This window comes from Amblyomma americanum, chromosome 1 (assembly GCF_052857255.1).
Source record: "Amblyomma americanum isolate KBUSLIRL-KWMA chromosome 1, ASM5285725v1, whole genome shotgun sequence".
NCBI classification, from domain to species: domain Eukaryota; kingdom Metazoa; phylum Arthropoda; class Arachnida; order Ixodida; family Ixodidae; genus Amblyomma; species Amblyomma americanum.
The window spans coordinates 326,002,514-326,024,108 of NC_135497.1; the positions used below are offsets into that span (position 1 = coordinate 326,002,514).

At 46.0% G+C, this 21,595-nt stretch overlaps 2 long non-coding RNA genes across 3 annotated transcripts in view; both read left to right on the plus strand.

Moving 5' to 3' along the window:
• The window catches only part of LOC144115459 (uncharacterized), a 116,867-nt gene that overhangs the window by 45,706 nt on the left and 49,566 nt on the right, over positions 1-21,595 (plus strand). The window lies entirely within an intron of this gene.
• Positions 5,835-21,595, plus strand: part of LOC144115458 (uncharacterized) — a 58,439-nt gene continuing 42,678 nt past the window's right edge. Inside the window, exons 1-2 of one of the 2 annotated variants that reach the window (XR_013311397.1) lie at positions 5,835-6,100; positions 9,858-10,039. This is a non-coding gene — a long non-coding RNA (uncharacterized LOC144115458). Of the gene's footprint in view, positions 6,101-9,857; positions 10,040-21,595 lie in introns of those variants that run through there. The other variant, XR_013311396.1, reaches the window with a different exon arrangement.

The following is a 21,595-nucleotide window of genomic DNA, read 5'->3' on the forward strand; positions in this document are numbered from 1 at the left end:
GGCATTGGTTCATGCATAGCTCCGATACTGGGCGACATTTATCTCGCGCACCATGACAAGCTCCTTGATAGTCAACTCGACGAAAGCGTGCCTCGTGTTTTTAGGTTTGTAGATGATTTTTTAGTTTTGATGACATGTGCAGTTACTGACGCAGGGGCCTCGGTCTCGAAAGTTTTATCAATTTTTCACACCTGTCTTGACCCTCTTGTTTTGACGCATGAAACGCCTTCTGAAGGAAAGTTACGTTTTTTAGATCTTGCCATGTTCCTCAAGAATAGCCATGTGTGCTGGCGTTACGAGCCACGATGCCAGAAGCCCCTCACGCCTTTCGCTTCTGCACATTCTAAGCTTGTAAAGCGCGGCATCGCAAAGTTGCGTTTAAGAAATGCCCTAGAAAAATCATGCCATCATGCGATGCAAGACAGCTATCAAAATCAGGTGGTACGCTTACACGCAGCAGGATACCCTTCCGACCTTCTGATTGCAATATCACAGAGCCTGCTAAGAGAAATCATTAATTCAGGCCGCAGAGATTCCACTGAAAGGCCCAAGGAAGAAAAAAGAAAGTATGTGGTTATTCCTTATCTACACCGCATTTCACATAATCTGAAAAGGGTGGGAGCGCGTGCCGTTGTAAACGTTGTTTTTTTCCGCGCCCGATAAGCTTTCCAAACTCTGCCATATTGTAAACAGCAGCAATGAAAGGATAGTTGGCTGCGATAAGAAACACCAAAAAGGTTTTGTACCATGTAGCAGCAATGTTGTGTACAGGTTTCCGCTTACGTGTGGCAAGCACTACACGGGGCAAACTGGTCGTTGCCTCAACGACCGGCTGCGGGAACACAACAACAACGTGAGCGGCACCGCTTCCCGTCACCTTGGCATTCATTGCAGAAACTGCACACAGGAAAGAAAAAAGAACAAAAAACCGCCGTGTTATCCTGTTTTCACTCAGTGTCGAGTGCTGTCAGATAATAGAACAAAAATCACTCGTGAAATCATTGAAGCTCATGAAATCCATAAATTCAAAGATGAATGTGTAAGCGTTGCCTTAATAGCTGTCTGATAAAGAACTACGTTTCCTTGATGAGAATAAAAAAACGTGCGTAGCTGGTCTTGTGCCACTGTAGACCTGTGCTCAGGAATTGTCATTTTCGTCATCTGTTTTGTGTATCTGTCTTTTCATTTGAGATTGGTTGCCACTGTACTTAAGTAGTGAAAATCACCTGAATAAACCGGATGTAAGTTCAGCGCCGTGTCTGTGCACTTGTCCCGTCCTTTGTCCCCCGCGCTGCTGAAAAAACCATGTCACACCAACTTGCCCAAGCTTCTACAGTATCAGCGTCAGTGGTAGATCGTGGCTGCTCGACGAGAAAAATAAAAATTTGCGTCGTATTGAATTTGTGCGCTAGAGCGTTAAATGCTTTTCTTGTATTTCTATCTTCCCCCACATTCAGTGAACATTTCGATGCGTACTTGCTTCGTCATGGCTAGCAAGGTGCAAAACAGGCGCGCTGTTTGCAAATGTGACAGGTCGCCCACCTTTCGATGTAAGCGCTTTTAAAGGAAAAAGGGTCGATGCAAGAAGCAGAGCCGGGGGACGCGGAGGCAAGTTGTGAGTGGCTCACTGCTACTGTATGCTTCTAACAATGAGTTAGCTGTATCGAGAAGCAGGAGATGGCTGAAAAGAATGCACCACACAAGTAAGTTGTTTTTATCAAAGGCAGTGCCCGTATTGCAGTTTCCCGTTGCTGCCTTGTGTCTGTATGGATGTCGTCATACTCATGTCGGACATTTATAAGAATTGACGTTCCACTCCAACCTGCGTATAAGCACAAAAACTGATGCATGTGCTTGTATTAAAGGAATGCAGCTGCAGGTGTCCTTTGCCTGCTGACAGCGTGAAGGTTGAGGAGCCTCAGTTGTTTATTCGTTCTCAGCGAAGACAAAACAGCATGCCTAAAGAATTACTAAGCGAATAGTTAAAGCAAGTATTGTATTCTTTAGTGAGACAGGAAAGCAGTCCATAGAAAAAGCAGCTAGATGAAAATTTGGAAGCACCCGCCATATGATTTAGTGGCTTTGGCGTTCGGCTGCTGATCTCAGGGTCGCGGGTTTGAGCCCGATCCTGCTGCAGTGGCAGTATTTCGACGGTGGCAAAACATAAAAACAACGGTGTGCTGTGCGACGTCAATGCACGTTGAAGAACCCCATACGGTATAAATTAATCCAGAGCCGTCCACTGTGGTGTTCTTCATAGCCCATGTGTTCCTTCAGGAAGTTAAACCTGGCATATCACTTCCAAAGTTTGGAAGCCTGATAACTTGGTGATGTAAAGTCTTAATTTGCAGTGCAAGAGATGTTAGCGCTGGTTTACTATTGTGATGCACCCCAGAGCCGATGTGCTACATAGTTATGTTTTGTGAAACTCGTATGTGTTAATGAATATGAGGGCCGCTGGCAGAGTTTGCTCTGAATTTTTCATCATTATTCATGGCGTGGTGTGCACAATTGCTCCACTTTTCTGCTGAAACCGTTGGTGTCTTGTTTATGACCAGAGCTTCAACCAAAGGAAGCCATAAATCTTTATGCTCATTCTTGGTATCATTATTAACTTGTACCCAGAGAAACTCCATAGGTTAAAGCCTAGGTGGGAGCCAGAGCTTGACGTTGCCAGCCCTCGCCACAGCGACACCTACATGGTATTTGACAACACACAGTTTGGGCAGCTTCATGATTTATGGGAGCCACATTGTTGGCATCATAGCGTTCCATTAGTGTTCTCTCTGTCAGCTACTGCTGAACTGCTTCTTTGTGTAAAACTGTTGTCGGCATTGCTTCGTCCAGATGTGAATGGCACAACTGCTTGTGTTTTGCTACGATGTTTCTTTTCTCTGCCTCTGGAGCACATGAGTGCAAACATCTCAAAATGATTGCCACCCGTATCTTCATAGCAGTCTTCACCCTTTTCGTTTTTTCTGCAGGAAACATACAGGCGGCCGTTGATGGGCCTTTCTCACTGCTGATGTGCATCACAATGATGCGGTGGCCCTTCCCTGGCAGCCTGCTCCAGGCCATGGTTGTCCTGATCTTGGCACAAGCAGCACACGCTCGCCGTTCTGTCCTTCCACCAACACTGCGCTTGCTGCCGTTGCACATATCTCATCCAGGTAAATAATTTTGGAACCTACCATCTTGTACCTTATGTAGCTTTGCTGCCTTGCGAAAGTGTCTTCTCTTTCAGTGGGCAGCTAGTGTAATTTTTTTGCATGTTTTCTTCTGTCAAACGATGCGTTAGACATTAGAATACATGAACTACCGTGTGGTATTTTCCTACAAGCGCTAAATAATTTGATTGAATTTCTTCTCTCGTGCTGTTTCGGTTTCATTGACTGAATGACGACTGTGACGTCAAGTTGACGGTTTGTTCGCGTGATCTACTAGAAAAACTGCAATATAATCGCTGATATGTAGATTTAATTCACCATGACATTTAATCCAGCATCTTCCAAGGCATGGAATGACAAGCCTGTTAGTGATTATATTAAAAGTTTTTCCAGTTGATGACGTGGCCAAAACATCAACTTGACGTCACAGTCGTCCTTCGGTCGACGAAACCGAAACAGCGTGAAGAAGAAATTCAATTGTAAACTATTTAGCAGTCGTACACAAATACCACAGGGTGCTTCATGTATACGAATGTCTACGATATCGTTTGAAAGAAGAAAACACGCAAGAAAAAATTTGGTGTCTATAGTCCTTAAAGGGGTGCAGGCACAAAATTTTAAACGCAATGAACGGCATGAGAGTGAGAGAGAGAAAGACTTTATTGTGCAGAGGAATTCGGGCCTCCCAGGACCCCTGGGTCCCCGTACGACCACACCGCACTCAAACGTTCAGGCTAAAAGGTCCATGACGCTGGCCGCACAGGTGGCGACGATCTTCTGTCGTGCCTGATCTGTGGAGCGTAGTGAGGTCTCCCAGTCCTCCCATGTTTGGAGTGGCTCCGGCCTGCTGGGTGGAGGGGAAGCCGGACAGATCCCGAAGATATCAGTCAGGTTTGCCTTTTGAGCATTGCACACAGGGCAGGAAGGTGGTATGGGTCGGTAGTGGGAGAGGAGAGAGGGGTTATTTACCGTACGATTTCTTTCATGGGCGTAAGAAGTTGCCATCTTGCAAGTGTCTGGCACATTCTTTGAGGGGAACATAAGTTATTGCTGTTTTTAATGCTGTCCGATGAGCCCCTCGCCATTTCCACCTACATTGGGCTGCCTCCGCGGCTCAGTGGTTATGGCGCTTCACTGCTGACCTGAAAGACGCGAGTTCGATCCCGGTCGCGGTGGTCGAATTTCGATGGAGGTGAAATTCTAGAGGCCCGTGTACCATTCGACGTCAGTGCACATTAAAGAACCCCAGGTGGTGGAAATTTTGCGGAGCCCTTCACTACAACGTCCCTCATAGCCTGAGTCGCTTTCGGACGTTTAACCCCCATAAACGAAACTATTTCCACCCACATCGAGTGATGTCATTGTGCACTTGCTTTAATTATTGTGACGTCGCTGAACTCAGGTGTTGTTCACTTCAGCGCTGGCGCTAACTGAGACCAAAGGCTTTGTGTACAAAATGGCTTGTAATTAATTATTCACACTGTGCACTGGTGTTTTGCTCTTATTTTCATGATTGCTAGGCCCGTAGGCCTCTTTGAAGGCAAATAAACTGACACCGAAAAACTTTGTGTCTGGACCCCTTTAAAGCATATGCCATGCAGTTACCATCTAACATAGTGCTGGGAAAAGTTGTGCATCCATGACCTCAATGCCAGCTTTGGGAAGTTGTCATACAGGGTGCTACGCCGCTAATCTCCACTTCCTGGCCATTCTGTGCTGGGTGTCGACCACTTCCACCTGCTTACTCTTGCCTCTCCTTCTTTCCATTAAACGCTGTCCATGCACTAACACCAAGCATTTTGCTGACAAATGCACATGTTTTATTCACAGTATGTCCCAAGTCTCTATCTTGCCAGAACTGTAGCAATTAAAGATTGTTTGTCATTGCATTACGAGAAAAAAAACTCCACTTGTTTGCTTCTTAGTCAAGTCCCTTAGGTGTACAGCAGACATGTTCAACAAGGAAGATTGTCACCATGCTGGGATCTATGATGAAAGATCAAACGCATTTTACATAGCACCTACTTTGACGCAGACGCATGAAAACTATAGCCCATGCTCATTGCATTGGCTGCGCCGCCTGTTGGCCAGGCCGCGAAGCGTGAGCGGGTCGTGTCTGCTGCTCTCCCTGTCCGTTTCAGCGCGCTGTTGTGATAAGCTTGTGTTTTGATATTACATAGTGTGGAGTATTGATTAGTCGCGAATATATTTTAATGTAAGTCTTCAGTGACGTAAAGGGTCGTACTTCTGCGTAGCTGGCTGCTCGAAAACTTTTAAAATTTTCCAGGAACATGTCCTTGTGTCCCCTCCGTGCCTTCGCTCGTCAGCGGTTTTTTCAGCAGCGCAGGGGACAAAGGACGTGACAAGTGCACAGACACGGCGCTGAACTTACAACAGATTTATTGAGGTGATTTTCACTACTTAAATACAGTGGCAACCAATCTCAAATGAAAAGACAGATACACAAAACAGATTGACGAAAATGACAATTCCTGAGCACAGGTCTACAGTGGCACAAGACCAGCTGCGCACGTTTTTCTATTCTCATCAAGGAAACGTAGTACTTTATCAGACAGAGCTATTGAGGCAACGCTTACGCATTCATCTTTGAATTTATGGATTTCATGAGCTTCAATGATTTCACGAGTGATTTTGCCTCTACAGAGAATGGCTCTTCCTGAGAGCACACAGCGGCACATCTTCAGCTCATGGTGCACTTGAATGGCGGCGGTGGACCTCAGACGGCAGACAGGACTACGGAATTCTTATGGCAGTGCGCGCTGCCGCAGCTTCGAGCCATCACTAAGAAGATGCACAGTCCGGTCCACACCTATGGTGAAGTGTCCTTGCCGGAACAAGTACAAGGCGTCCTTAGACGAGGACCAAAGTTCGCCGTGGAACCCAGGCGATCGGCATCGGAACTTCTTGCGATGGTGAGACAAGTTTCCAGCCTAGCAGTGGCTCCTGAAGTGGACCGATGTGTTTCAGATGGAGTGTACATTTTGGCAAAGTGTAGACCTACCAGGTGTAGAATTCCAATCAAATTCACCGTTTCGTTTTTAAAGAACAACTCGCTGACCCTATTACAGGCTGGTAAAGAGGGAGGTTTTGCTGTGATGCCAAAAGCGCTCTACTTATCGAAAGCAGAAAATGCTATCAGTTCGACTTTCCGGCAGAGAAGCGATGTCGCTCTAAGTAAAGTGAAAGCCCGAGCACGGAAAATGTGTGCACAAATGAATTTGGAATCCCTAGCCAAGTGTATAGAGAAAAGCAAGGGGTCCTGCTTAAAGATATTCTTCACAGCCAAAACTCACAACCTGGACTGCCCACTTCGAGCAATAGTCTCCGAGGATGGCACATGGCAAAAGTCTGTCGCGTTATTTTTTGCAAGACAAGCTGAACCTCTTAACCATTGACGACCCTTTTCAGGTGAAGAGTTCTAACCAAGTAATCGCTTTCTTGCAACAAAACCCAGGGAAAGGCTTTTCGGCCTGCTCTATCGATATAAAAGATTTATATTATTCCCTTCCGCAAAAGAAACTGCTGGCAAGCGTTGAAGAATGCAATTGATTCCTTTGGTGTGGTAGCTTTCCAGAATTCTGCAGGCATCAGCAATAGCAACTTCTTGGAACTCCTTACTTTTTGCTTTAACTCGACATTTTCCACCTGGAATGAATCTGTTTACCTCCAGAGCAATGGCGTCGGCATTGGTTCATGCATAGCTCCGATACTGGGCGACATTTATCTCGCGCACCATGACAAGCTCCTTGATAGTCAACTCGACGAAAGCGTGCCTCGTGTTTTTAGGTTTGTAGATGATTTTTTAGTTTTGATGACATGTGCAGTTACTGACGCAGGGGCCTCGGTCTCGAAAGTTTTATCAATTTTTCACACCTGTCTTGACCCTCTTGTTTTGACGCATGAAACGCCTTCTGAAGGAAAGTTACGTTTTTTAGATCTTGCCATGTTCCTCAAGAATTGCCATGTGTGCTGGCGTTACGAGCCACGATGCCAGAAGCCCCTCACGCCTTTCGCTTCTGCACATTCTAAGCTTGTAAAGCGCGGCATCGCAAAGTTGCGTTTAAGAAATGCCCTAGAAAAATCATGCCATCATGCGATGCAAGACAGCTATCAAAATCAGGTGGTACGCTTACACGCAGCAGGATACCCTTCCGACCTTCTGATTGCAATATCACAGAGCCTGCTAAGAGAAATCATTAATTCAGGCCGCAGAGATTCCACTGAAAGGCCCAAGGAAGAAAAAAGAAAGTATGTGGTTATTCCTTATCTACACCGCATTTCACATAATCTGAAAAGGGTGGGAGCGCGTGCCGTTGTAAACGTTGTTTTTTTCCGCGCCCGATAAGCTTTCCAAACTCTGCCATATTGTAAACAGCAGCAATGAAAGGATAGTTGGCTGCGATAAGAAACACCAAAAAGGTTTTGTACCATGTAGCAGCAATGTTGTGTACAGGTTTCCGCTTACATGTGGCAAGCACTACACGGGGCAAACTGGTCGTTGCCTCAACGTCCGGCTGCGGGAACACAACAACAACGTGAGCGGCACCGCTTCCCGTCACCTTGGCATTCATTGCAGAGACTGCACAGAGGAAAGAAAAAAGAACAAAAAACCACCGTGTTATCCTGTTTTCACTCAGTGTCGAGTGCTGTCAGATAATAGAACAAAAATCACTCGTGAAATCATTGAAGCTCATGAAATCCATAAATTCAAAGATGAATGCGTAAGCGTTGCCTCATTAGCTCTGTCTGATAAAGAACTACGTTTCCTTGATGAGAATAGAAAAACGTGCGCAGCTGGTCTTGTGCCACTGTAGACCTGTGCTCAGGAATTGTCATTTTCATCAATCTGTTTTGTGTATATGTCTTTTCATTTGAGATTGGTTGCCACTGTACTTAAGTAGTGAAAACCACCTCAATAAACCGGATGTAAGTTCAGCGCCGTGTCTGTGCACTTGTCCCGTCCTTTGTCCCCTGCGCTGCTGAAAAAACCATGTCACACCAACTTGCCCAAGCTTCTACAGTATCAGCGTCAGTGGTAGATCGTGGCTGCTCGACGAGAAAAATAAAAATTTGCGTCGTATTGAATTTGTGCGCTAGAGCGTTAAATGCTTTTCTTGTATTTCTATCTTCCCCCACATTCAGTGAACATTTCGATGCGTACTTGCTTCGTCATGGCTAGCAAGGTGCAAAACAGGCGCGCTGTTTGCAAATGTGACAGGTCGCCCACCTTTCGATGTAAGCGCTTTTAAAGGAAAAAGGGTCGATGCAAGAAGCAGAGCCGGGGGACGCGGAGGCAAGTTGTGAGTGGCTCACTGCTACTGTATGCTTCTAACAATGAGTTAGCTGTATCGAGAAGCAGGAGATGGCTGAAAAGAACGCACCACACAAGTAAGTTGTTTTTATCAAAGGCAGTGCCCGTATTGCAGTTTCCCGTTGCTGCCTTGTGTCTGTATGGATGTCGTCATACTCATGTCGGACATTTATAAGAATTGACGTTCCACTCCAACCTGCGTATAAGCACAAAAACTGATGCATGTGCTTGTATTAATGAATGCAGCTGCAGGTGTCCTTTGCCTGCTGACAGCGTGAAGGTTGAGGAGCCTCAGTTGTTTATTCGTTCTCAGCGAAGACAAAACAGCATGCCTAAAGAATTACTAAGCGAATAGTTAAAGCAAGTATTGTATTCTTTAGTGAGACAGGAAAGCAGTCCATAGAAAAAGCAGCTAGATGAAAATTTGGAAGCACCCGCCATATGATTTAGTGGCTTTGGCGTTCGGCTGCTGATCTCAGGGTCGCGGGTTTGAGCCCGATCCTGCTGCAGTGGCAGTATTTCGACGGTGGCAAAACATAAAAACAACGGTGTGCTGTGCGACGTCAATGCACGTTGAAGAACCCCATACGGTATAAATTAATCCAGAGCCGTCCACTGTGGTGTTCTTCATAGCCCATGTGTTCCTTCAGGAAGTTAAACCTGGCATATCACTTCCAACGTTTGGAAGCCTGATAACTTGGTGATGTAAAGTCTTAATTTGCAGTGCAAGAGATGTTAGCGCTGGTTTACTATTGTGATGCACCCCAGAGCCGATGTGCTACATAGTTATGTTTTGTGAAACTCGTATGTGTTAATGAATATGAGGGCCGCTGGCAGAGTTTGCTCTGAATTTTTCATCATTATTCATGGCGTGGTGTGCACAATTGCTCCACTTTTCTGCTGAAACCGTTGGTGTCTTGTTTATGACCAGAGCTTCAACCAAAGGAAGCCATAAATCTTTATGCTCATTCTTGGTATCATTATTAACTTGTACCCAGAGAAACTCCATAGGTTAAAGCCTAGGTGGGAGCCAGAGCTTGACGTTGCCAGCCCTCGCCACAGCGACACCTACATGGTATTTGACAACACACAGTTTGGGCAGCTTCATGATTTATGGGAGCCACATTGTTGGCATCATAGCGTTCCATTAGTGTTCTCTCTGTCAGCTACTGCTGAACTGCTTCTTTTGTGTAAAACTGTTGTCGGCATTGCTTCGTCCAGATGTGAATGGCACAACTGCTTGTGTTTTGCTACGATGTTTCTCTTGTCTGCCTCTGGAGCACATGAGTGCAAACATCTCAAAATGATTGCCACCCGTATCTTCATAGCAGTCTTCACCCTTTTCGTTTTTTCTGCAGGAAACATACAGGCGGCCGTTGATGGGCCTTTCTCACTGCTGATGTGCATCACAATGATGCGGTGGCCCTTCCCTGGCAGCCTGCTCCAGGCCATGGTTGTCCTGATCTTGGCACAAGCAGCACACGCTCGCCGTTCTGTCCTTCCACCAACACTGCGCTTGCTGCCGTTGCACATATCTCATCCAGGTAAATAATTTTGGAACCTACCATCTTGTACCTTATGTAGCTTTGCTGCCTTGCGAAAGTGTCTTCTCTTTCAGTGGGCAGCTAGTGTAATTTTTTTGCATGTTTTCTTCTGTCAAACGATGCGTTAGACATTAGAATACATGAACTACCGTGTGGTATTTTCCTACAAGCGCTAAATAATTTGATTGAATTTCTTCTCTCGTGCTGTTTCGGTTTCATTGACTGAATGACGACTGTGACGTCAAGTTGACGGTTTGTTCGCGTGATCTACTAGAAAAACTGCAATATAATCGCTGATATGTAGATTTAATTCACCATGACATTTAATCCAGCATCTTCCAAGGCATGGAATGACAAGCCTGTTAGTGATTATATTAAAAGTTTTTCCAGTTGATGACGTGGCCAAAACATCAACTTGACGTCACAGTCGTCCTTCGGTCGACGAAACCGAAACAGCGTGAAGAAGAAATTCAATTGTAAACTATTTAGCAGTCGTACACAAATACCACAGGGTGCTTCATGTATACGAATGTCTACGATATCGTTTGAAAGAAGAAAACACGCAAGAAAAAATTTGGTGTCTATAGTCCTTAAAGGGGTGCAGGCACAAAATTTTAAACGCAATGAACGGCATGAGAGTGAGAGAGAGAAAGACTTTATTGTGCAGAGGAATTCGGGCCTCCCAGGACCCCTGGGTCCCCGTACGACCACACCGCACTCAAACGTTCAGGCTAAAAGGTCCATGACGCTGGCCGCACAGGTGGCGACGATCTTCTGTCGTGCCTGATCTGTGGAGCGTAGTGAGGTCTCCCAGTCCTCCCATGTTTGGAGTGGCTCCGGCCTGCTGGGTGGAGGGGAAGCCGGACAGATCCCGAAGATATCAGTCAGGTTTGCCTTTTGAGCATTGCACACAGGGCAGGAAGGTGGTATGGGTCGGTAGTGGGAGAGGAGAGAGGGGTTATTTACCGTACGATTTCTTTCATGGGCGTAAGAAGTTGCCATCTTGCAAGTGTCTGGCACATTCTTTGAGGGGAACATAAGTTATTGCTGTTTTTAATGCTGTCCGATGAGCCCCTCGCCATTTCCACCTACATTGGGCTGCCTCCGCGGCTCAGTGGTTATGGCGCTTCACTGCTGACCTGAAAGACGCGAGTTCGATCCCGGTCGCGGTGGTCGAATTTCGATGGAGGTGAAATTCTAGAGGCCCGTGTACCATTCGACGTCAGTGCACATTAAAGAACCCCAGGTGGTGGAAATTTTGCGGAGCCCTTCACTACAACGTCCCTCATAGCCTGAGTCGCTTTCGGACGTTTAACCCCCATAAACGAAACTATTTCCACCCACATCGAGTGATGTCATTGTGCACTTGCTTTAATTATTGTGACGTCGCTGAACTCAGGTGTTGTTCACTTCAGCGCTGGCGCTAACTGAGACCAAAGGCTTTGTGTACAAAATGGCTTGTAATTAATTATTCACACTGTGCACTGGTGTTTTGCTCTTATTTTCATGATTGCTAGGCCCGTAGGCCTCTTTGAAGGCAAATAAACTGACACCGAAAAACTTTGTGTCTGGACCCCTTTAAAGCATATGCCATGCAGTTACCATCTAACATAGTGCTGGGAAAAGTTGTGCATCCATGACCTCAATGCCAGCTTTGGGAAGTTGTCATACAGGGTGCTACGCCGCTAATCTCCACTTCCTGGCCATTCTGTGCTGGGTGTCGACCACTTCCACCTGCTTACTCTTGCCTCTCCTTCTTTCCATTAAATGCTGTCCATGCACTAACACCAAGCATTTTGCTGACAAATGCACATGTTTTATTCACAGTATGTCCCAAGTCTCTATCTTGCCAGAACTGTAGCAATTAAAGATTGTTTGTCATTGCATTACGAGAAAAAAAACTCCACTTGTTTGCTTCTTAGTCAAGTCCCTTAGGTGTACAGCAGACATGTTCAACAAGGAAGATTGTCACCATGCTGGTATCTATGATGAAAGATCAAACGCATTTTACATAGCACCTACTTTGACGCAGACGCATGAAAACTATAGCCCATGCTCATTGCATTGGCTGCGCCGCCTGTTGGCCAGGCCGCGAAGCGTGAGCGGGTCGTGTCTGCTGCTCTCCCTGTCCGTTTCAGCGCGCTGTTGTGATAAGCTTGTGTTTTGATATTACATAGTGTGGAGTATTGGTTAGTCGCGAATATATTTAAATGTAAGTCTTCAGTGACGTAAAGGGTCGTACTTCTGAGTAGCTGGCTGCTCGAAAACTTTTAAAATTTTCCAGAAACATGTCCTTAGGTCCCCTCCGTGCCTTCGCTCGTCAGCGGTTTTTTCAGCAGCGCAGGGGACAAAGGACGTGACAAGTGCACAGACACGGCGCTGAACTTACAACAGGTTTATTGAGGTGATTTTCACTACTTAAATACAGTGGCAACCAATCTCAAATGAAAAGACAGATACACAAAACAGATTGACGAAAATGACAATTCCTGAGCACAGGTCTACAGTGGCACAAGACCAGCTGCGCACGTTTTTCTATTCTCATCAAGGAAACGTAGTACTTTATCAGACAGAGCTATTGAGGCAACGCTTACGCATTCATCTTTGAATTTATGGATTTCATGAGCTTCAATGATTTCACGAGTGATTTTGCCTCTACAGAGAATGGCTCTTCCTGAGAGCACACAGCGGCACATCTTCAGCTCATGGTGCACTTGAATGGCGGCGGTGGACCTCAGACGGCAGACAGGACTACGGAATTCTTATGGCAGTGCGCGCTGCCGCAGCTTCGAGCCATCACTAAGAAGATGCACAGTCCGGTCCACACCTATGGTGAAGTGTCCTTGCCGGAACAAGTACAAGACGTCCTTAGACGAGGACCAAAGTTCGCCGTGGAATCCAGGCGATCGGCACCGGAACTTCTTGCGATGGTGAGACAAGTTTGCAGCCTAGCAGCGGCTCCTGAAGTGGACCGATGTGTTTCAGATGGAGTGGACATTTTGGCAAAGTGTAAACCTACCAGGTGTAGAATTCCAATCAAATTCACCGTTTCGTTTTTAAAGAACAACTCGCTGACCCTATTACAGGCTGATAAAGAGGGAGGTTTTGCTGTGATGCCAAAAGCGCTCTACTTATCGAAGGCAGAAAATGCTATCAGTTCGACTTTCCGGCAGAGAAGCGATGTCGCTCTAAGTAAAGTGAAAGCCCGAGCACGGAAAATGTGTGCACAAATGAATTTGTAATCCCTAGCCAAGTGTATAGAGAAAAGCAAGGGGTCCTGCTTAAAGATATTCTTCACAGCCAAAACTCACAACCTGGACTGCCCACTTCGAGCAATAGTCTCCGAGGATGGCACATGGCAAAAGTCTGTCGCGTTATTTTTTGCAAGACAAGCTGAACCTCTTAACCATTGACGACCCTTTTCAGGTGAAGAGTTCTAACCAAGTAATCGCTTTCTTGCAACAAAACCCAGGGAAAGGCTTTTCGGCCTGCTCTATCGATATAAAAGATTTATATTATTCCCTTCCGCAAAAGAAACTGCTGGCAAGCGTTGAAGAATGCAATTGATTCCTTTGGTGTGGTAGCTTTCCAGAATTCTGCAGGCATCAGCAATAGCAACTTCTTGGAACTCCTTACTTTTTGCTTTAACTCGACATTTTCCACCTGGAATGAATCTGTTTACCTCCAGAGCAATGGCGTCGGCATTGGTTCATGCATAGCTCCGATACTGGGCGACATTTATCTCGCGCACCATGACAAGCTCCTTGATAGTCAACTCGACGAAAGCGTGCCTCGTGTTTTTAGGTTTGTAGATGATTTTTTAGTTTTGATGACATGTGCAGTTACTGACGCAGGGGCCTCGGTCTCGAAAGTTTTATCAATTTTTCACACCTGTCTTGACCCTCTTGTTTTGACGCATGAAACGCCTTCTGAAGGAAAGTTACGTTTTTTAGATCTTGCCATGTTCCTCAAGAATAGCCATGTGTGCTGGCGTTACGAGCCACGATGCCAGAAGCCCCTCACGCCTTTCGCTTCTGCACATTCTAAGCTTGTAAAGCGCGGCATCGCAAAGTTGCGTTTAAGAAATGCCCTAGAAAAATCATGCCATCATGCGATGCAAGACAGCTATCAAAATCAGGTGGTACGCTTACACGCAGCAGGATACCCTTCCGACCTTCTGATTGCAATATCACAGATCCTGCTAAGAGAAATCATTAATTCAGGCCGCAGAGATTCCACTGAAAGGCCCAAGGAAGAAAAAAGAAAGTATGTGGTTATTCCTTATCTACACCGCATTTCACATAATCTGAAAAGGGTGGGAGCGCGTGCCGTTGTAAACGTTGTTTTTTTCCGCGCCCGATAAGCTTTCCAAACTCTGCCATATTGTAAACAGCAGCAATGAAAGGATAGTTGGCTGCGATAAGAAACACCAAAAAGGTTTTGTACCATGTAGCAGCAATGTTGTGTACAGGTTTCCGCTTACGTGTGGCAAGCACTACACGGGGCAAACTGGTCGTTGCCTCAACGACCGGGTTCGGGAACACAACAACAACGTGAGCGGCACCGCTTCCCGTCACCTTGGCATTCATTGCAGAAACTGCACACAGGAAAGAAAAAAGAACAAAAAACCGCCGTGTTATCCTGTTTTCACTCAGTGTCGAGTGCTGTCAGATAATAGAACAAAAATCACTCGTGAAATCATTGAAGCTCATGAAATCCATAAATTCAAAGATGAATGTGTAAGCGTTGCCTTAATAGCTGTCTGATAAAGAACTACGTTTCCTTGATGAGAATAAAAAAACGTGCGCAGCTGGTCTTGTGCCACTGTAGTCCTGTGCTCAGGAATTGTCATTTTCGTCATCTGTTTTGTGTATCTGTCTTTTCATTTGAGATTGGTTGCCACTGTACTTAAGTAGTGAAAATCACCTGAATAAACCGGATGTAAGTTCAGCGCCGTGTCTGTGCACTTGTCCCGTCCTTTGTCCCCCGCGCTGCTGAAAAAACCATGTCACACCAACTTGCCCAAGCTTCTACAGTATCAGCGTCAATGGTACATCGTGGCTGCTCGACGAGAAAAATAAAAATTTGCGTCGTATTGAATTTGTGCGCTAGAGCGTTAAATGCTTTTCTTGTATTTCTATCTTCCCCCACATTCAGTGAACATTTCGATGCGTACTTGCTTCGTCATGGCTAGCAAGGTGCAAAACAGGCGCGCTGTTTGCAAATGTGACAGGTCGCCCACCTTTCGATGTAAGCGCTTTTAAAGGAAAAAGGGTCGATGCAAGAAGCAGAGCCGGGGGACGCGGAGGCAAGTTGTGAGTGGCTCACTGCTACTGTATGCTTCTAACAATGAGTTAGCTGTATCGAGAAGCAGGAGATGGCTGAAAAGAATGCACCACACAAGTAAGTTGTTTTTATCAAAGGCAGTGCCCGTATTGCAGTTTCCCGTTGCTGCCTTGTGTCTGTATGGATGTCGTCATACTCATGTCGGACATTTATAAGAATTGACGTTCCACTCCAACCTGCGTATAAGCACAAAAACTGATGCATGTGCTTGTATTAAAGGAATGCAGCTGCAGGTGTCCTTTGCCTGCTGACAGCGTGAAGGTTGAGGAGCCTCAGTTGTTTATTCGTTCTCAGCGAAGACAAAACAGCATGCCTAAAGAATTACTAAGCGAATAGTTAAAGCAAGTGTTGTATTCTTTAGTGAGACAGGAAAGCAGTCCATAGAAAAAGCAGCTAGATGAAAATTTGGAAGCACCCGCCATATGATTTAGTGGCTTTGGCGTTCGGCTGCTGATCTCAGGGTCGCGGGTTTGAGCCCGATCCTGCTGCAGTGGCAGTATTTCGACGGTGGCAAAACATAAAAACAACGGTGTGCTGTGCGACGTCAATGCACGTTGAAGAACCCCATACGGTATAAATTAATCCAGAGCCGTCCACTGTGGTGTTCTTCATAGCCCATGTGTTCCTTCAGGAAGTTAAACCTGGCATATCACTTCCAAAGTTTGGAAGCCTGATAACTTGGTGATGTAAAGTCTTAATTTGCAGTGCAAGAGATGTTAGCGCTGGTTTACTATTGTGATGCACCCCAGAGCCGATGTGCTACATAGTTATGTTTTGTGAAACTCGTATGTGTTAATGAATATGAGGGCCGCTGGCAGAGTTTGCTCTGAATTTTTCATCATTATTCATGGCGTGGTGTGCACAATTGCTCCACTTTTCTGCTGAAACCGTTGGTGTCTTGTTTATGACCAGAGCTTCAACCAAAGGAAGCCATAAATCTTTATGCTCATTCTTGGTATCATTATTAACTTGTATCCAGAGAAACTCCGTAGGTTAAAGCCTAGGTGGGAGCCAGAGCTTGACGTTGCCAGCCCTCGCCACAGCGACACCTACATGGTATTTGACAACACACAGTTTGGGCAGCTTCATGATTTATGGGAGCCACATTGTTGGCATCATAGCGTTCCATTAGTGTTCTCTCTGTCAGCTACTGCTGAACTGCTTCTTTGTGTAAAACTGTTGTCGGCATTGCTTCGTCCAGATGTGAATGGCACAACTGCTTGTGTTTTGCTACGATGTTTCTCTTGTCTGCCTCTGGAGCACATGAGTGCAAACATCTCAAAATGATTGCCACCCGTATCTTCATAGCAGTCTTCACCCTTTTCGTTTTTTCTGCAGGAAACATACAGGCGGCCGTTGATGGGCCTTTCTCACTGCTGATGTGCATCACAATGATGCGGTGGCCCTTCCCTGGCAGCCTGCTCCAGGCCATGGTTGTCCTGATCTTGGCACAAGCAGCACACGCTCGCCGTTCTGTCCTTCCACCAACACTGCGCTTGCTGCCGTTGCACATATCTCATCCAGGTAAATAATTTTGGAACCTACCATCTTGTACCTTAGGTAGCTTTGCTGCCTTGCGAAAGTGTCTTCTCTTTCAGTGGGCAGCTAGTGTAATTTTTTTGCATGTTTTCTTCTGTCAAACGATGCGTTAGACATTAGAATACATGAATTACCGTGTGGTATTTTCCTACAAGCGCTAAATAATTTGATTGAATTTCTTCTCTCGTGCTGTTTCGGTTTCATTGACTGAATGACGACTGTGACGTCAAGTTGACGGTTTGTTCGCGTGATCTACTAGAAAAACTGCAATATAATCGCTGATATGTAGATTTAATTCACCATGACATTTAATCCAGCATCTTCCAAGGCATGGAATGACAAGCCTGTTAGTGATTATATTAAAGTTTTTCCAGTTGATCACGTGGCCAAAACATCAACTTGACGTCACAGTCGTCCTTCGGTCGACGAAACCGAAACAGCGTGAAGAAGAAATTCAATTGTAAACTATTTAGCGGTCGTACACAAATACCACAGGGTGCTTCATGTATACGAATGTCTACGATATCGTTTGAAAGAAGAAAACACGCAAGAAAAAATTTGGTGTCTATAGTCCTTAAAGGGGTGCAGGCACAAAATTTTAAACGCAATGAACGGCATGAGAGTGAGAGAGAGAAAGACTTTATTGTGCAGAGGAATTCGGGCCTCCCGGGACCCCTGGGTCCCCGCACGACCACACCGCACTCAACCGTTCAGGCTAAAAGGTCCATGACGCTGGCCGCACAGGTGGCGACGATCTTCTGTCGTGCCTGATCTGTGGAGCGTAGTGAGGTCTCCCAGTCCTCCCATGTTTGGAGTGGCTCCGGCCTGCTGGGTGGAGGGGAAGCCGGACAGATCCCGAAGATATCAGTCAGGTTTGCCTTTTGAGCATTGCACACAGGGCAGGAAGGTGGTATGGGTCGGTAGTGGGAGAGGAGAGAGGGGTTAGTTACCGTACGATTTCTTTCATGGGCGTAAGAAGTTGCCATCTTGCAAGTGTCTGGCACATTCTTTGAGGGGAACATAAGTTATTGCTGTTTTTAATGCTGTCCGATGAGCCTCTCGCCATTTCCACCTACATTGGGCTGCCTCCGCTGCTCAGTGGTTATGGCGCTTCACTGCTGACCTGAAAGACGCGAGTTCGATCCCGGTCGCGGTGGTCGAATTTCGATGGAGGTGAAATACTAGAGGCCCGTGTACCATTCGACGTCAGTGCACATTAAAGAACCCCAGGTGGTGGAAATTTTGCGGAGCCCTTCACTACAACGTCCCTCATAGCCTGAGTCGCTTTCGGACGTTTAACCCCCATAAACGAAACTGTTTCCACCCACATCGAGTGATGTCATTGTGCACTTGCTTTAATTATTGTGACGTCGCTGAACTCAGGTGTTGTTCACTTCAGCGCTGGCGCTAACTGAGACCAAAGGCTTTGTGTACAAAATGGCTTGTAATTAATTATTCACACTGTGCACTGGTGTTTTGCTCTTATTTTCATGATTGCTAGGCCCGTAGGCCTCTTTGAAGGCAAATAAACTGACACCGAAAAACTTTGTGTCTGGACCCCTTTAAAGCATATGCCATGCAGTTACCATCTAACATAGTGCTGGGAAAAGTTGTGCATCCATGACCTCAATGCCAGCTTTGGGAAGTTGTCATACAGGGTGCGGCGCCGCTAATCTCCACTTCCTGGCCATTCTGTGCTGGGTGTCGACCACTTCCACCTGCTTACTCTTACCTCTCCTTCTTTCCATTAAACGCTGTCCATGCACTAACACCAAGCATTTTGCTGACAAATGCACATGTTTTATTCACAGTATGTCCCAAGTCTCTATCTTGCCAGAACTGTAGCAATTAAAGATTGTTTCTCATTGCATTACGAGAAAAAAAACTCCACTTGTTTGCTTCTTAGTCAAGTCCCTTAGGTGTACAGCAGACATGTTCAACAAGGAAGATTGTCACCATGCTGGGATCTATGATGAAAGATCAAACGCATTTTACATAGCACCTACTTTGACACAGACGCATGAAAACTATAGCCCATGCTCATTGCATTGGCTGCGCCGCCTGTTGGCCAGGCCGCGAAGCGTGAGCGGGTCGTGTCTGCTGCTCTCCCTGTCCGTTTCAGCGTGCTGTTGTGATAAGCTTGTGTTTTGATATTACATAGTGTGGAGTATTGATTAGTCGCGAATATATTTAAATGTAAGTCTTCAGTGACGTAAAGGGTCGTACTTCTGCGTAGCTGGCTGCTCGAAAACTTTTAAAATTTTCCAGGAACATGTCCTTGTGTCCCCTCCGTGCCTTCGCTCGTCAGCGGTTTTTTCAGCAGCGCAGGGGACAAAGGACGTGACAAGTGCACAGACACGGCGCTGAACTTACAACAGGTTTATTGAGGTGATTTTCACTACTTAAATACAGTGGCAACCAATCTCAAATGAAAAGACAGATACACAAAACAGATTGACGAAAATGACAATTCCTGAGCACAGGTCTACAGTGGCACAAGACCAGCTGCGCACGTTTTTCTATACTCATCAAGGAAACGTAGTACTTTATCAGACAGAGCTATTGAGGCAACGCTTACGCATTCATCTTTGAATTTATGGATTTCATGAGCTTCAATGATTTCACGAGTGATTTTGCCTCTACAGAGAATGGCTCTTCCTGAGAGCACACAGCGGCACATCTTCAGCTCATGGTGCACTTGAATGGCGGCGGTGGACCTCAGACGGCAGACAGGACTACGGAATTCTTATGGCAGTGCGCGCTGCCGCAGCTTCGAGCCATCACTAAGAAGATGCACAGTCCGGTCCACACCTATGGTGTAGTGTCCTTGCCGGAACAAGTACAAGGCGTCCTTAGACGAGGACCAAAGTTCGCCGTGGAACCCAGGCAATCGGCATCGGAACTTCTTGCGATGGTGAGACAAGTTTCCAGCCTAGCAGTGGCTCCTGAAGTGGACCGATGTGTTTCAGATGGAGTGGACATTTTGGCAAAGTGTAAACCTACCAGGTGTAGAATTCCAATCAAATTCACCGTTTCGTTTTTAAAGAACAACTCGATGACCCTATTACAGGCTGATAAAGAGGGAGGTTTTGCTGTGATGCCAAAAGCACTCTACTTATCGAAGGCAGAAAATGCTATCAGTTCAACTTTCCGGCAGAGAAGCGATGTCGCTCTAAGTAAAGTGAAAGCCCGAGCACGGAAAATGTGTGCACAAATGAATTTGGAATCCCTAGCCTAGTGTATAGAGAAAAGCAAGGGGTCCTGCTTAAAGATATTCTTCACAGCCAAAACTCACAAGCTGGACTGCCCACATCGAGCAATAGTCTCCGAGGATGGCACATGGCAAAAGTCTGTCGCGTTATTTTTTGCAAGACAAGCTGAACCTCTTAACCATTGACGACCCTTTTCAGGTGAAGAGTTCTAACCAAGTAATCGCTTTCTTGCAACAAAACCCAGGGAAAGGCTTTTCGGCCTGCTCTATCGATATAAAAGATTTATATTATTCCCTTCCGCAAAAGAAACTGCTGGCAAGCGTTGAAGAATGCAATTGATTCCTTTGGTGTGGTAGCTTTCCAGAATTCTGCAGGCATCAGCAATAGCAACTTCTTGGAACTCCTTACTTTTTGCTTTAACTCGACATTTTCCACCTGGAATGAATCTGTTTACCTCCAGAGCAATGGCGTCGGCATTGGTTCATGCATAGCTCCGATACTGGGCGACATTTATCTCGCGCACCATGACAAGCTCCTTGATAGTCAACTCGACGAAAGCGTGCCTCGTGTTTTTAGGTTTGTAGATGATTTTTTAGTTTTGATGACATGTGCAGTTACTGACGCAGGGGCATCGGTCTCGATAGTTTTATCAATTTTTCACACCTGTCTTGACCCTCTTGTTTTGACGCATGAAACGCCTTCTGAAGGAAAGTTACGTTTTTTAGATCTTGCCATGTTCCTCAAGAATAGCCATGTGTGCTGGCGTTACGAGCCACGATGCCAGAAGCCCCTCACGCCTTTCGCTTCTGCACATTCTAAGCTTGTAAAGCGCGGCATCGCAAAGTTGCGTTTAAGAAATGCCCTAGAAAAATCATGCCATCATGCGATGCAAGACAGCTATCAAAATCAGGTGGTACGCTTACACGCAGCAGGATAGCCTTCCGACCTTCTGATTGCAATATCACAGAGCCTGCTAAGAGAAATCATTAATTCAGGCCGCAGAGATTCCACTGAAAGGCCCAAGGAAGAAAAAAGAAAGTATGTGGTTATTCCTTATCTACACCGCATTTCACATAATCTGAAAAGGGTGGGAGCGCGTGCCGTTGTAAACGTTGTTTTTTTCCGCGCCCGATAAGCTTTCCAAACTCTGCCATATTGTAAACAGCAGCAATGAAAGGATAGTTGGCTGCGATAAGAAACACCAAAAAGGTTTTGTACCATGTAGCAGCAATGTTGTGTACAGGTTTCCGCTTACGTGTGGGAAGCACTACACGGGGCAAACTGGTCGTTGCCTCAACGACCGGCTGCGGGAACACAACAACAACGTGAGCGGCACCGCTTCCCGTCACCTTGGCATTCATTGCAGAAACTGCACACAGGAAAGAAAAAAGAACAAAAAACCGCTGTGTTATCCTGTTTTCACTCAGTGTCGAGTGCTGTCAGATAATAGAACAA